Raw genomic sequence first — 16,609 nt, 5'->3', positions numbered from 1 at the left:
AGCACCAAAGAAGAGAAGGGAGAGAAGTGGCAGGGGAGTAGCCTTACATGGTCTTTTTTATTCACTCCTGGGAGGTGACTGCTGTTGCTCTTCCTTCATTCTGTCTTTCGCAGCTGATCCACAGTAAGACCATAATAAAAGGCTACAGAAAACAGCTGCCCAAACAAAATCATAAACAATATAAATTGAATTTGTATGCACACGCACCTCAATATTTACAAAATAAGGACACTTCATTGAGAATCAGCTCATGTGAACAGATCTTTTTGCCAAAATTGTCCAGAGAGTAAAACTTCAGTGTCATGAAACTTTTAATTTTCCAGAAATATTCCATGCTGGAATGAAAACAAAACTTTTAGACCTTTTTTTTTTTTGTGTGTGTGTGTGTGTGTGTGATTTAGAATTGTTTCGATATTTGCAGGTTGAAAAGCTCCAGGTTTTGGTTTGGACCGCTTGCTGCTTCTAGTCTGAAACCGCAAGCATCAGAAATCTGTGTCAAAACCAGTATGTCTTCATAGAATATTGCAGCTTTGATAAACAACATATTGTAATGAAACGACATTTTGTTGAAAAATTTCCAGCCAGCTCTAGCTGCAGCTTTTGTGAGATTGGGCAATTGGGCATTATTAATATTGCTAAAACTTTCTTTTCAAAGGCCACAGCAGCTCTTGATGATCACTGGACATAAGGAATTAATTTCTTGGGTGGGGGAAGATGGGAAGAGGGTGAGGGGGTTAGCAGTGCGGTTTATTGGACCCAGGCATTGGATAGTAATAAAGCTGCCCACAATCAGGTTGCAAATAGTTTCTTTTGTTTCCAATATATTTGCTCAAAAAAAATGCCCCACATCAGTTGTCTGCGCATTCCCATCCCACATGAGAATCGGTGTTCCCTGGGCAGTATTGGGGCAACTTGCTGTTAGACCTGGCAGGGCCTGGTGCTGCCACTGCTCTGGCTGTGGTTAACCACAGAGCAGTCAAAGATGTTGCAGAACTGTGAAATCCTTGCATGCAGAGAGCTGCAGTGAAGCCTACTCTTTTCCTTTTGAGTCAGTGCCTTGAGGGTGGGATGAGATGGAATGATGGCAAGGTGGGAGAAAGCAACAGCTTGTGTTCAAGTTGACAAATGCATTTTAAATCTTTCTCTGTCCTCATTTCCCTGCACTGCCAGTGCTTTGGCAATTGAGAGCTTCTTTGCTGAATGGAAAAAGGTTTTTGGGAATATGTGCTTGGGAATATGTGCTGTGTACAGGAAGGAACTTCTGTACTCCTGGTCTGGGGGAAGCTCCACAGGAGGAGGCCTGCAGATGCTTGGGCAGGGCAACATGCAAAGCTGGTCTGCATTGTGGATGTTGTCTCAGGAGCCAACAGTCTGCCACAAGTGTCTGGGATGAGACTTGGTGCTTACTTTCTCATGTCCTCAACATGACAGGGCTGAGAGAAAAGAAATGTGTCATGTTATATCTGGCCTCTTGTTGATTGCCCTAGGGCCTGCTCATTAACCAAGTGAGAAAGCTGAGGCTGCCATACGTGGGCATAGAGGGAGGAGAAGAGGAAAAATGGAAAAATTCCCAAAGCTTGTTGATCTCCTCAGAAGGCATTGAATGTGTGGTTGTGAGTACAGGCATATTAGGAACAGTTTGCTCTCCTAGAAACACTGTCGGCTTGGGTAACGCTGTGCAATGGACTGGGCTCTGTCAAAGTTGTTGTTGTTGACCATGGAAGCCAGACTGTGCATTTTTCCTCCAATTTTTGTTGTTGTTATTGTTGTTCGTTTGTTTCATAGGGAAAAAGTAGAGAAAAGAAAAAAGAATCTGTGACCTTATTTTCTGGTGTTACCATGTTGCTTTACTTCTCCTACTGAGCAATTAGTACTGAAAAGGCCATACACTTTGCTCCTCTCTAGGGTTTTCACATATTATCCCTTGTTCTAGCACCTTCTGTAACAACAAATCCTCAGGAAAAGCAGTTTGAGTGTAGAATATATTCGGTGTGTGCAGATTTGATCGCCACCAGTTTACATACTGAGTTCACTGCAAGACATTCTTATTAGCTGGGTGTAAAAAACAGCGCATTACAAGAAAGGTAACATATTTCCTCCACCTCCACTAGAAGATAATTTGTAGGCAATTACTGTATCTTGAAGCACACTCATTTACACTGCAGGATGCAGAAGGTTTTAAAATATTTTTTTGTTAATTATTGATGATTCAGATTAGGAACCATCTTCACCTTATTTATAAAAATAATGAACTTGTTCATTATTTTCAGGGATGTACGTTGCTTATGAGTGTGCATACAGATAGTTAAACCATGTGCTTGGCTAAGAGGAAGATGCAAGAAAAGTGGTTGTGCCAATGACATCTTTGATTTTCAAGAGCAGAGGAGACAGGCTATCGTCAAACCTCATCTGGCTTCAGATCATATTATTATAGTGCTCTTTGTGTCAAATGAAGCATACATATTATTTCCTGTTAATAGTATATAGCTGATGGCAGATAATTGCACTGACAGGTTTAGACAGATTAGGCAGAGTTAAGAGCCAGAGTATTATGAAGGAAGAAGGAAGAGAAGATTGTGGTTTACTGACAAGCAAAAGCCGTAGGGAAACAGACACTGGACCTTGGAAGCTAACACTACGCCTTTGGAAAGCTCCTTCATGACTTATATTAGTTCACATTTCAACCACAGCATTCAGTAACGATCACTGTTAGTGGCTACCATCACTATGCTCTTTAGAAATCAGCTTTATACCCCTCTGCTTACAGACCTTATGAACTTCCCATGACAAAATATGGCCCTCCAGGAACATTGTGGTTGTGTCAGCTCTCTTTGCTGTTAATTTCTATACCTGGTCATGCAGGAGAATTGAGGGAAAGAAAGATGCAAAATGGCTGCATCCATGGCTTTTGCTTCAGGAGATGAGATTGCAAGAACTCACAGTTGCCTTTATTTGAACAATAACCCAGGTGAAAGTGAGTTCTAGCACAAGTTCCATGTATTGCCTGGGTAAATGCTTTGACTAAAAATAGGTACAGAAAAGCTTAGATGAAAAAGATGAGGCAAGGAAGTTTTTGTTAAGGATCTGTGTTGGAGCTGAGGAAGGAGTTGGTCACTGGGAACTTCTTAGAACACTGAAATGATAACTGACTTATTGATGAACTTAGAGATTTTGGTTTTCAGCTGAAACTAGCTGGCTTTGGTCTTATGAGTCATTCAGAGATGAATTAGTAGGAAGGTGGGATGAGCTGTTCCTATATACACAATAACAATTATGGAAAAATGTGAACAATTGTCAGGATAGAAAACATGATTTATAAAGTGAAGTATTAGACATTTGTTTCTCTGTTACTTTTATGCTCCAGGTGCTTACAGAATTATAGTTGTGTATGATTCTTTCTCTGAGGGATGATCAAACCCTTACTCAAATCTGATTTAGTATCATTGATATATATTGGACTGATGAAAGTTTTCCCAAAATACTAGTTTCTTTTTCGTTCAAAACAGAAAACAGACAGATACAATTAAAATCCAGTTTAAGTAAAGCTCTCCTCTTTCAAATACAGTGTCAGAAAGACAACAAACATAATGTCTTCAGCTGTTAACATCCCTTAAATTCCAGTCAATAAGTTTATAGCCTTTCAGCTCTTCTGCTCTTAACATGACTTAAAAGCTCTGGAGTGAAAAAATAGGTAACAAGTGCAACTGCTATAACAAGACTATTAGTTTCATTGATTTTCTAAAAGGAAAACCCCCAGCTAAAATTCAGGAAAGAAATTAATACAACTATCTTTTAATAATATTAACTTTCATGAGATCAATATTTTTCTCATATTACTCTATCCTTTGCTACATACCAGCCTCTATATAAGTAATGATAATCAATTCAGAGCCTGTGTATTTGCAAGGACCTTTTCAAAGGCTGGCATAATAGACAAGATTAGCCAAGGAAATCAGAGTGCCAGTTTGATGCTGAACAACATCAAACTGTTGGTGGAGGCTCCAGGTCCTGAAGATTTTTGTGGTACTGGGCTTGTGATACTGATGATGGTTGATGTGTGACAATGAAAGTGAAACTTCTGTGCTGCAGAGGACCAGATGTAGACCCTTGTTGAAATTCTCTAATTCAATTTGTCAAAAGTTTGGGGTGATTTCCTGCCTTGAGTTCACTGGTATCCTGGATACAGAATCACAGAATCACAGCATGGTTGGGGTTGGAAGGGACCCATGGAGATTACCTTGTGCCATCCTCCTGCTCAAGTGGGGCCACCTAGAGCAGGAAATAGCTTTGGAAAATTAGCTGGACAATTTCAGATCTCCCATTTGTTCTGCCAAGATCATCTCTTACCAGAGAAAAGCATTTTGTAATGCCTATTGTGAGTTGCAAGGGGGTCTTCATTGACACAGAGAGTAGAAACTGCATAAACCTGATTGTAAATGTAGCCATATATGACATAAATAAAAGTTGCAGACTGTTACCGAATCACGTGCTGAGTTTCTCTTAACTCCTTTCCCTCTTAGCTTGAGCTAAATTCAACTAATAATTGGCCGTGATAAAATATTTTTGTGGTAAAATTTAGAAAAGTCCCAGGAATGCAATAATAATTTACTGTAGAAGCAATATTGAGAAAGGCTCTCATTCTTCAAAGTCTTAATTCCAATTATTAAAACGTGCTAAATGTTGATATGGGAGTTTTGCCAGTGCACATTTTCTTCAGGGAATAATGCTTTAAAGAAAGCGAGTTTTTTGTAATTATGAGAATGTGACAAGATTGTGAGTACTTATCTTATGTACCCTTTGAAACACTTGCATTGTACAAATGCAGTTTTCTGAAGGAAAAAAAAAAAAAATTATCTCTTGGAATGCTTCTGTTTTGGATGAAAGTCATCTTACCAGAAAAAAACTTTTGATTTTTTGTGAATTCTACTATGAAATTTTCTTAGTGACAGAAGCTAGGAAAGAATCTTAAATGTCAAAGCACAGACAATATGAAATGAAAAATAACCCTTCTCGTTTGCAAGGGTAAATCATATGCCTGATGTTAAACAGTTACTTCAGATATGCCAAATATTCCCTCGTGGGTTTTTTTGTTTGTTTGTTTGTTTGCTTGTTTGTTTGTTTGTTTTTATAAGACTTACTTTTTGTTATCCTTTCTACAGGAAGAGTGGTACTTGACATATATGTTTAATTTCTGCCCTAGGGTAAGGATAACTCTCATGACTCTCATGTGTAGAGCATTGCCTGTGTCGTGATGAGATTTCATCCAGCTAGGCAGAGTTGAACTTTAAAATGACAAATCAGTGGTTTTGGAAACCCTCTTGCATTTTGCTGTACCTCTGAGTGAGTCTTGGGAACAGGGATTTCAACACTGAAACAAGGCACTGAGCTGAAACCCTGGGAGCTGCTGATAATCCTTTAGTCTGTAACAAATAATGTTGTGATACACTGAGAAAGGGAAAAAGAAAACAGCTGAGAGTGGAATTCATGGCATAGTTAGAAAAACTTCTTCCTGTTCTTAATTTATAGTTTTCTTCCTTTTCTTCCCAGTTGCTGAGTGCTTCAAATTTCTGTAGTATAACATTGGCATCATAAACAGCTTATGGAAGTAGAGTGTGCATGTGAGTAAAGTAGTTAGGAGGAAGAAAGAACTATTTGTTTCCCATGTGATACTGATAGATACATCATGAAAAATACCCTGCTGACTGTTTTCTGTAAGAACATGTTGCACTGCTTTCACACCTTGTCAAGAAAACATCTAGTAAGAATGAATATGAAAGTAAGCAGAGGCTGTTCAAATGACAACCTGGCATCCATAGTCTGTAATGATAAATCGGAAAGTCTTTTTGTTGCTGTGGTTCTCATTAGCATTCTTCTTCATTTTTCATAGTTTTTCTTCAGCTTTTTCACGACTCTGGGACCCATCAGCTCTCACCTGAGCAGGAAGCATGGCTACTTTTCCTACCTTTGCTATACAGAATAGTGGGAGGTTTAAAGCTTTGCTTGGCCTTCTTCAAAATCCCGAATCTTAACTCTGCTATACGTAGTAAAGTTCTACCTGTGGCAAAACACAGCTGTGAATGTCAGGAGGTAGTGACAGGCTGGGTTCTGCAGGGCTGGTGGCTATGACTAAACAATTTGTAGTGTATACAAGTGCACTTAGACAGAAAGTGAAGTTCTCTTTTTGCCCAGCTTAAAAAAGGCACTGCTCCCCAAATGAACGATTAATGCTTGAAAAAGGTCTGAAAAATGGATATCCCTTTGACCTTTCGAAGGTTTGTCATTTAGTTGACATACCCATTACCTCAAAAATCAAATGTGTTTGTCTAAACATTATTCTGATGTTTGGTTTGGGCAACAAAGGTCAGACAGCTGACCACTAACTCGCTGACAGTGATCAATTCAGTCTGAAATCTTGTCACTTTCCCCGTTTATTCTGCTATCCATCTCTGCTTTGCCAGCCACCACCGCCACTTTCTGCTGTTGAGGCGCTTTTAAACCTAACAATAATCCAATTTAGAATTGATCAATGGGAATGTGTGGTCAGTAAGCAAAATGACAAAGTCTGCATACAACCGCTGACCACAATCTGGTGGTATTTTACATAGGGCTGATTGCAAACTTAATATATGTAAACGGCTCCTAACCACAACAGTTCCTGCAAAGAGGAGGTGATAGGGACTGAGGTTTCGAATGTTCAGTGCTGATGCTCATGTGGTGCCACAAATCTGTGCAGCCTTCTGGCTTCTCGTGAGACTGCCTGTGCTCATGATCATACAGAACTTTTTCCACAGGTAACAACAGTGTCGCAGGTTTTACGACGGTGTTTTTCCAATCAAATTATGCCCTGAAATCCAGCCTTGTCAGTGGAAGATGTCTGTGGAAACTGTCAGGAATATCTCAGAAGAAAAAAAGTCAGTAACTCCACACTGTGATATAAGCACAAAGTAATGAGGAGGGAGAACAAGGGCTCCCAGTCCTCGATGTTTATTTACTTGTCAATTAAATGAAAGAGTGACAGTACAACAAGAAGAAGGAACAACAGTTTAAAACATTACGTATTTGGTTTGCACAGAGAACAGCACAATGCTCAGATGAATGCATCTCAGATAGATAAAAATGGTATTTAGGTAAGAATCTGGGGCAAAAAAGAAAGCCAAAACACGCAAAACCCAACAAACAGCTCAACTTTCTAGGCACTTCTCAAAAATTTATTTAATCCCTTCTGCATGACTCAGAAGACCCCTCAATCTTCAGATTGCAACTCATGGGACAAAATGTTGCATGACAAATGATGAAACACTGAAACACTATTGTACATTGTTTGTGACAGCGCTTTTCATTAGCTGCTAAATCTAGCTCTAAGTCTACTTTGCTTGACTGCCTGTATGATGATGTGCAGGACAGGAGACTCCAGTCTAGGAAACATTACACCAAAGCCTTGATAAGGAAAACTGATTGACAAAATTTGACCACAATGGCTCTTCAAAGTGTGTTTTGAGGTGTTTTCTCTTTGGGAAAGAGAAAAATATTCTGCTTCAAGTGTTTGTTTCTAACCGTGTTTAAATCATGAACACACTTTTGCCCAAATGCTCAGCACTGGAGATAGTTTTTGCTTTATCAGTGTACGCAGAGCAGTACATTTCCTCAGCTTGTTACGTGGCATTGAGTGCCCCATGCATTCAACTCCTGTGCAGGGATTAAACTTTATAAGCTGTGGAATTAATTTTTCTTCCTGGCAAATACTAACCTTTTAGTTTCCTTTCACTGAGACTGCAAGATAGGCTTTACCTTTTTGAAGGAGTTTTTTACTCCTGTGTCAATCCTTCTTCTGTATGTCAATCCTTCCATGTTTTGGCTGTTACCTTCCTTATGAGGACTGGTGTATGAAGTGCATTGTGTACTGGTTATTCTACCTGAGTACAAGTTACTTAGTCAAGCATTGATCTGGACAAGTAAGTTGTCACCTCTGCTACCACCGCTGACCTGTGACAATCTCTTAAGAAAATGCCCTACCCACTGCCCTTCAGCCATTGCTAGTCTTTTCTTGGCAGACTCAGAGATTTTAGAACTTCTGCAGCCTACTAGGGACAATTTTGATATGACATTTTCTGAAGAATGGTGGGAACAGTTTGGACTCCTCTTGAGAAGGTCACAAATATTCCCTGGGGCACTGAAGACCTTTGACTCATTCTTTTATTCTGAAACTGCCCTTTTATTGTGTCTCTGTTTAATCCTGCAAAATTTACGAGGCAGGCTCTAGTCTCTCTGAGTGTTGCAGCCAAATTGAGGGACAAAGTTTCAGGCCTGCCAGATTTTCTCTTTTTCTATTGTTTCTCCATTTTCCTTAATCATGGCAAGGAGCAAAAGGAAAATTGCCTTTTCAACACACATGGCAGATTAACTTCAGATAAATAGGTCCTTAAGACCTTTCAAATCTCCTGTATTTAGTTCTTTTTGCTGAACTCTGCTTTCTTCCCAGTTCTCTTCTCAGCTGAGGCAATCTTTCCATGACATCCTGCTTTGACAGAAAGATGAACGTTTACCTTTGATAGGATGAGGTAAAATTAATTTCTTATTTCAGCTTCCTTGTAACAATTCAGCTTCAGGTAGTATGGCTGGGTATTCTAGAAAGCAAATCCACTGGATATCATTTGGCTAGGTTTGGGCATATAACTTCAATATTTAGGATGAGAGTTGTCTTTTACTGTGGAATCAGTGTATGTAAATATGTGCAGTGACATACAAATGCTTTAAGGACTGCTCCTGCAATGTGTACATAGAAACAACAGACTCAGAGAATATTGCAAGACATCTTAAGCATATGTTTTAATGAATTTTTAAATTATCTGTTTAGTCCAAGTCTGTATATATTAACATGAACAGAAACTTAAGAAAGCAACTTGGCTTATTTTCATACAAGTCTTTATGCTTCTGGATTAGAACCACTGAAAACTGGGTTTACAGCCTGATCCATTAGAGTACGTGATCTATTTTTAGAAGTAAAAGGGAATTTTTTGAACAGTAGTGGAAGAACTGTTAAATTTCCAAATTTGTAGAGGGCTATTAAAAATTTTGGATGGAAAAAAAATTATGGATATGATTAATAGTTCTCAAAACCGATTTGCTATGTGTTGCTTCATGCAGATTCCGGATGAAAGGTCATTACTAGACCAAATATCTCCAGGTTTGTGGAATGTGGGGGGGCTGTGCTAATAGATTATGTGATGCTGCAGCTCCAAGCCTGTGTATTTCAACTGGCTACAGGTTCTTCACACTCTTACCCTAACCCTTTTCTGTCTTCGAAATTATATTTTAAAAGTTGAAGTTTATTTCTGAGAAAAGAACTTGTGGTTAATTGTCAGCATTGTTATGTCTATACTTACGTTTCCAGAGACCCAGAATGAAGTATGCAGAAACAGGGACTTTTCAGGTGTAGTTTATTTTTTTCTTCAGTTTTGAGCGTATTTATCCAATTGGAAAGATCAGATAATGCCATAGAGTCGCAGATTTAGTTTCACACCATATTTTCTTATTTAAAACTCTGCTCAGAGTATACTTTTGTGCCTTCCTTCTACTCAACAGATATTGGCCTGTTATTAAAATAATAAAATATCTCAGCAATATAGTCTTTCCTTGATAGTCTGTTCGATATGTTTTTAGAATGTAATTAAACCATATCAGCGAAGTGACAGCAAATTGATGACATTTAAATTATTTTAGTATAACTGAGTGCATAATCATTTCTCTTATACCTTGAGAAAATGCTTTGTAAAGTAATTGGGAATTTAAGTGCAGCCTTTTTTGGCTTTCATTTTCAATGTATTATCTACTTCTTTCTGTGCTCCAAAAAGATGTGAATAAATATACACTTTGTCCCAGCATTTCACAGAATTATAGAATCAGTAATGTTGGAAAAGATCTCCGAGATCATTTAGTCCAAACGTCCATCTACCACAAATATTGCTCACTTAACCATGTTCCTCAGTGCTACATCTCCACATTTCCACATTGCCACACCACTAGGGACAGTGACTTCACCATCTCTCTGGGCAGCCTGTTCCAATGTCTCACCACTCATTCTGAGATTAATTTTTTCCTAATATTTGTCTTATTCGGAAGCTATCACAGCTGAATCTTCCAAAATGAAAACTATGAGTAATGGATATCATATCTTTAAGACATGTGACAAATGTCAATGCATGTTTATGACCAATCTTGAGTATGTACCACAGGGTATGAACATTTAGAATGTACAGTCCTGTAAGACCAACCTCCCTGAACCATTGCTGTTGAAGTTGACACCTCCAGCTCAGCTATAGCACCACATGGCCAGCATTGGACCAAGATGCTCATTGTGTTTTGCAAAGAGTAATATCTTAAAGCAGGACTTTGGCCAAGCTACTTTCACTTTGAATTCAAGGTGCATATAGCACAGACAGTAGTCTTTGGAATCTTTTTATTTTTCCTTTTCTGGTGCTGAAGAAGCCCAGATAACAGAATACGCCCTGAAGCTTAATTTAAATAAAGGTCCAGAATCAGCAGGGGTCTGAGTGATTGGTCTTTGTCACACAGATAAGGGAGATGATGCTCATTAATTTAGCTTTTAAACTGTGACCATTTGATACTGATCTATACAGTTCAGTCCCACAACTCTTGGGAAGTCAGTATGGTCATGGGGATTCTACAAGAATAGTAATTCTGAGTGTAAAAGACCAAATCTATTAAATACTTTGGAGAGTAGCATTCCGGAAGTACTTTGCCTCATCAGCCCTTTGACCAATAAGGAAGTTCAGAGTGTGGATTATTATTTTTTTTTAAACTCCTTAATGAAATTAAAGTCAGCTATTTAATCTTTAGCAGGACTTCTGAAGTCATTTATTCAATAAAGAAGTAGGATCACTTTATAACAAAGCACCTCAAGTAAGTGATTTTGATTTATTGTTTTGTATGGGAAACATACACTGTGTCTCAAGTAGCTTTTTGCTGGGTACACTTTATAACTGAATCTAGGTTATGATTCAGTGTTATATAGTCATATAGTGTGCTTTGGCTTTGTTCTTGCTGGATTTTTTTTTGGTTCTGCTTTCCCTCTTGGCTGTTTCCAGCAATTTGAGTGTTTTCACAGCAATGTTCATGTCAAAGATTTCCATTAAGGACGTGTCCTTATGATGATATAAACTTTTAGCTTTGTTTTAAGTGGTGGGAAAGGAGCAATAGGGCTTACATCAAGAACAATGCTTGTGAACTTTTACACATTCAAAATGTAGTCTTGGAGCAAACCTAGGGAAGAACAAGACCAGAGGCTTTTCACATGACTGCAAAGAGCACTATATGTGAAAGGTGGCCATCTTGTTCCATTTTTTCTCAACGAAAAAGCAATGATTAAAACTTTCCATACTGTAAAACATCCTTTTTTGAAAATGAACAGCCTTCTTCTATGTATCATTTCAGACCGATTATCTAACTCATAAAGTTTTGCTGTGCATTAGGCCATGCAGTGCTCTTTTGGCCAATGCAAAGCTGTTAGCCAATATGGCTATACAAGGAAAAACATTCTCTCTTTTGTTCCAGTAACTTAGCTTTTATTTTCAACCATCAACAGCAAGCTGCTCACCACAGCTCCTTGCCCAAACCGAAGGATCTCTACTTCAAACATTATCATCTGTACCCTACAGAGCTGCCACAATTCCTAACAGATGGTGGATGTCTATGCTCTGCATTGTTTGGATTAAACTGCAGAAGGACTCTATATGAGTAATATTCTGCTATGGAGTGGAACCAGCCAAACTGGGAAAATTTGGTGACAGCACTGTAAGCCACAAGTCACACAAAGCATCACAGCTCATGCAGTGTGGTGTATAATGTGATACACTTGCCTGAAAACCCCTGAAACAGGGAAAATGACATTAAAAATAGTATTTTTTTCCAAACTTCTGAGTTTCCTCATTTTTATTAACGTTTTTTGACCCGAGCTTCTGTGGTTTAATTTCCTGTAGATATCAAATATCAGTGAATCAAGAAAAGACCTTAACCTTTAGTCCCTTTTGCATTTGAAGCTACCTCACCTTGACAGTATTTTAACTGGTGTTAATTCCCCTCCCTTTCTTCCCCTCCTCCCTTAATGCTTACTCTTCAAAATTATAAATTTTAAAATTTAAAATCGTACAATATCACCCTGTACTGTACATAAAACTGAGCTGCCTTTATTAATTGGGTAGCTTTTGAAGACCACCAACACGCCAGTAAGCAGTTTTTTTAACTGTGGTTAGATGTGATTTGTTTTGCACAAGTGCTCTGGGACAGCTCTCTGTGCCATTCAGAGCAGCAATTGCACTGTCTGACACAGAGGAGCCTTGGAACTCCTGTTTTGCGCTATTTCACAGTGGTGCTCCCTGAGAAACCTTGCATGACATCAGGACCCTGCATTTGCAACATGTTTACTTTCCTCTGATAGAAATGGCCTCCTGCTGAGGTGCCTCAAGTCTTCAGCAGCATCTCAGGGTGATCAAAGATGTCATTCCTGTGAGCTGAGAAACCAAGAAATTTCCAACTTCAGAGATCAGTAAATGATAAAGGATTTAACTGATATTATGCCAAAGAAATGAAAAGAAAGCATAGCATAGCTGTACCTTTCGCACTTTTCTACCTTTTTCCACTACTTGTTTTTCTTTATTTTTCTTTTAAAAATCCTCTTGGGGGGGTTGCTCTGACAAATGATTCACCTGGACTATACCTTGCCAAATTCTTGTTCAGGGGAGATTCAGATTGCATATTAGGAACCATTTCTTCTCAGCAAGAGGAGTGAGGCAATGGCACAGGCTGCCCAGGGAGGTGGTGCAGTCACCGTCCCTGGAGGTGTTCAGGAGCCGTGTGGATGTGGCACTGAGGGACGTGGGCAGTGGGCGTGGTGGGGGTGGGCTGGGGATGGTTGGACTGGGGGATCTTTGATGTCTTTTCTAACCTCTTTGATTCAATGATTCTATGAATTTTTTATGTTCATTTCTTTCTAAATAAAATCTCTAAATATCATTACTGGTATTGCACCAGTAAATATTTACTTGGTTACTTGCTTACTTCTCAGGCAATACCCCAGGAGCACACACACTTTCTGAACACCAGTCTACAGCCTCTTGGAGACTAAGCTGCCATGTGCTACCATCAGTGCCAGCAAAAATCACATTTTTTTTTTGCATTCTTTGATTTAAAGACATCATCAGAATTAGAAAAAATTAGCATGAATTAAAAGAAACACTCCCCTGGGTCTGGGTGCCTGAGATCTTGGGGGCTTTCCCCTGAGCGGGAAGGGTTCATGGAGTGGACCCAGTGGGTAACTGATATTCTTCAGTCATCCCCATGCTGTGCTGCACTGCCATACCACAGCAACACTACGCTACCAGAATAGATAGGCTCAGACTGGCTACTGGCACATCCCCCTTTCTCCATGTTCGTGGAACTGCAAGGCATCCAAACCCAGAAGCCATTTCAGGGCAGCAGCTGCCAGGATTAGTTTCCTGGGATGAGAGCGTTTTGAGGAATTTGAGGTTTTTTCAAGCTATGGAGCCTGAAATAGCTTGGCATCTTCACACTGCTGGCTTTTGTTTGTGGAGCCTGCAAACTATTTTGATGGTCAGTTCCTATCAATCATGTGGATTTTTACATTTTTTAACTTTTAAATATACAGAGGGTTTATTATTATTATCATTATTTTATACCACATTCAAAAAAGGATTGAGGAGTTCTGGTTTTCTAAAGGGGAGTTTATACTTCCCACAATATTTTCTGTCTTTCCTCCTTTTGGCTGTTCTCTCAGCAGCTTTTATTTTGCTCAGCCCACTCTCATCTTGACTTTTGCTTTTGATTCTGTTGTGAGAAGCTTATACATCCGAAAGCACTAAAGCTAGAAAATCTCCAAAACTCAGGGTATTTTGACTAAAGGAGTGGTTAAGCCAGACTTCTTTGCCACACATAAACAAGGAATGGTTCATTCTCCTCTTTGGTCACCTGCAGACCACAGCCTGCAGAGAGATCTGGGCTGACGTGTGCTAAGACAGCAGAGCTGCATGAAAGTGCTTCTGCACTAAGCTGGAGTTTGATATTCTCTGCCTGCATTTCTTCCCTTGGCCTTTTGGTGTCATTCTGTGATTAACAAGGAGAGTGAAGAGCCACATAATTGCTTCTCCACTTGTTTCAGAGCAAAGCAGAGTTTGTAGTAAATGATGATATCTGCTAAAAAGTCATAGAACACAGCAGATCTCCTGAAGGTTAAGGATGGAGCTAACCCTATATAATGGGTCCAGATCCCAGAGGGCACGAAGAAAGGTATACCCACCTATTTGTGTCGCTTCAGATAACTTCATATTTAGGTCCATGATGTTCAGCTATAAATGAGATGGGTTGAAATGCTAAGGAGACTCCTACACAGCTCTGCCATGTGCTGGAGAGCATATCCTGAGGATAATGTTGGCCAGATGTGTGGCACCAATACCACTTGGTGCAACCTGGGGATGGGGGGGAGAACACAAGTGTTGGAAATACAGGGGAAAAACTGCAAGAGTTCTGCTGCTAAAAGGGAGAACTCAGAAACTGAAATTGAAGAAATGAGACGATCAGGGTACAGTACTGTGTGATCAGCAAATGAGGGGCTGTAGCATAATGAAAATACGCAAGCTGGAAAACATTTCCCCAGGACACCGGATGGCTGCACTCTGGTACACATTCATAGAATCATAGAATGTCCTGATTTGGAGAGGACCTCAAGGATCACCAAGTTGCATGTGTCTTGTGGAGAGACAATGAGCATGAAAGGGCTGAGTATATATCAGGGAATGAAAAGCCTGGTAGAGCTGTATTAATGTTTTTTTTTTTGTTGTTAGTTTGCTGATTGGTCTAGGGGAAAGAGAAATGAGTTAATAGGAAGTTTTTCTAACAATTAAAAAAAAGTCCGCAACCTCCTTTGATCTAAAAGAAAATAGTCCAGTACTCAGAGGTGTGTGTTTGTGTATGGGAGCATAATGGAGTTTTTAAAAAGAGCTGCATCTCATTTATCGCTTGGAAAATCCATATTCATTTAATAAATACTTCAGCATGTTTTCTTGTGTGGATGGCTGCCTGTTCATATAGCTTCTGCCTCCTTAAACAAAAGAGACCATGAGTCCTGAATATTCTCTGCAGAATGCTTCCTTTCTGCTCTGAAAGCTGAGCCCTGCCCTTTTTCATGCATGGTGAGACTACTTCTGCTGTTTTCAGGAGGAGCTTCCCTATCCCTTTGCTTGCCCAGAGAGGCAACAGAGAGCTGCTGACAGCCAACTATGCTGAGTTTTTCTCCTGTGACTGTATCTCAGCCATACAAGGTTTCCCAGATTTCTCTATGATATTACTGACAGGGGCTGTGATGCCATTCCTGCCTCAAACTAAAGTTTCACAGCTTTATCTCCTTCACTGAAATATATTGATAGATATTCAGATTCCTTTAAGTGATACAAATGAATAAAATTCATATATTGAACACACTAGAGCAAGTATGTCATGGGCGCAAACATAGACTCAACCAGTCAATCTCTGCAAACTCAGTCTGAACTAATTTTGCTTCTGGAGAGGAATTACTCAGCACTTGAGTCTGTTAGGTTGAAATGTCTAATCGCTGTTTCAGGATCTACAAAATTCAGAGGCATTTGAGATGAGGTGTGATAATGCAATCCTGCCAATCATTCTGGAAAAAAATAATTTCTTTTCTGTGGAGCTATACTGTAGAAAACAATTTAATTTCCCGTCTTCCTGAGGCCTCCTCTATCAGGTAAAGGCATGGAGAAAAGCTTTGCACTTGTGGTAGAGGGTAAAAACATGTCTTCCTTTTTCTAATAAACTCTCTCCAAAAAGTAGTTTTGCTTTCTTTGAGTTCAAACACGTATTTATTGCAATTGGTGTTGGCTGTACTTGAATATATGTTATAAGTAATACCAGAAATGACTTCATTTTCCTTTAGATGCTTGGTACAAGTCTTATGAGAACTGGCTGAGGGAGCTGAGATTGTATAGTCAGGAGAAGAGGAGGCTCTTCTTCCTGATTGCTCTCTACAGCAACCTGAAAGGAGGTTGTGGTGAGATGGAGGTCGGCCTCTTCTCCCAGATAATGATGACAGGACAAGAGAGAATGGCCTCAAGATATACCAGGGGAAGTTCATGTTGGATATTAGGAAAAATTTCTTCTCTGAAAGAGTAGTGAGGCAGTGGCACAGGCTGCCCAAGGAGGTGTTGGAGTCACTGTCCCTGGAGATGTTCAAGAACTGTATAGATGTGACACTGAAAAACATGTTAGTGGGTACGGTGTAGATGGGCTGACAGTTGGACTGGGTGATTGTATAAGTGTTTTCCAAACCTTAATGATTCTAAATATTTCTAGAACTTTTGAAAATACTGTGAAAATGGTCTATTTCCTTTTCCTTTCTTTTTCCCTTCTCCCCTTTTGAGTAAATCTGTCTCTAGGAATAGGTACAGGCATTCAATTCTGCAGCACATTCAATTACAAATGCTGAAAAAAAAAATCAAACAAAAAAAATTTAAGGAACTTAGACATTTTTGCTGCTTTTATTTCATAGTTTTGCTGGTTCATA

General features: G+C 39.4%; 1 long non-coding RNA gene across 1 annotated transcript in view; it reads left to right on the top strand.

The window, feature by feature from the left end:
- LOC109370249 (uncharacterized) overlaps window positions 1-16,609 on the top strand; it is a 112,388-nt gene that overhangs the window by 63,028 nt on the left and 32,751 nt on the right. The window lies entirely within an intron of this gene.

This window comes from Meleagris gallopavo, chromosome 1 (genome assembly GCF_905368555.1).
Source record: "Meleagris gallopavo chromosome 1, MGAL_WU_HG_1.1, whole genome shotgun sequence".
NCBI classification, from domain to species: domain Eukaryota; kingdom Metazoa; phylum Chordata; class Aves; order Galliformes; family Phasianidae; genus Meleagris; species Meleagris gallopavo.
The sequence above is the reverse complement of the archived record's forward strand: the minus strand, read 5'-3'. Positions and strand labels throughout refer to the sequence as shown.